At 43.5% G+C, this 545-nt stretch overlaps 1 non-coding gene across 1 annotated transcript; it reads left to right on the top strand.

The window, feature by feature from the left end:
- Positions 1-328: 328 nt before the first annotated feature.
- Positions 329-401, top strand: TRNAA-AGC. Its single transcript has one exon. It is a non-coding gene; the product is annotated as a tRNA-Ala (tRNA).
- Positions 402-545: the final 144 nt, after the last annotated feature.

Here is a 545-nt window from a genome sequence, read left to right as displayed (position 1 = left end):
ATGTGATAACCACTACACGCTTGTCCGCTCTTCAAAAGCACAGGTCCATCCAGGTGAACTTATGTGTGCTTGTATGAGTCACTAAGACTACCTACACCACTGTATATTGTGCTCACTCATGAAAGCATCTACAAGTTTCTTGAATAAGTATTTGCTCCTAGCTGTTACCACTACCTGGGGAAGGGACTTCCACAACTTTTACACACCTTGCCGTGGCACAGCATCCTGTATCTCAAAAGGAAAAGCAGTTCTATGCAAACTGACCACCCCAGCACATTCACACTTCAGATACTCTCATCTTGAAAACTCAGAAAACACCTGCATGGAAGGGGAATTAGCTCAAATGGTAGAGCGCTCGCTTAGCATGTGAGAGGTAGCGGGATCGATGCCCGCATTCTCCACTTGTTTACTTTCTGATCACGTTAGAGAGGTAACCAATGTCTTCTGGCATTAACAGCAAATGGCAGAAATACTTACCGTAACTCATCTTTCTAAGGCATAGCCTTTGATTTTTCATTATTAAAACTCATCTGCCATGTAGTTGC

The sequence above is a fragment of the Nanorana parkeri genome, unplaced genomic scaffold (assembly GCF_000935625.1).
Source record: "Nanorana parkeri isolate BGI_ZX_2015 unplaced genomic scaffold, ASM93562v1 scaffold2685, whole genome shotgun sequence".
In the NCBI taxonomy this organism is placed as follows: Eukaryota; Metazoa; Chordata; class Amphibia; order Anura; family Dicroglossidae; genus Nanorana; species Nanorana parkeri.
This window is presented reverse-complemented; position numbering and strand designations above follow the sequence as displayed.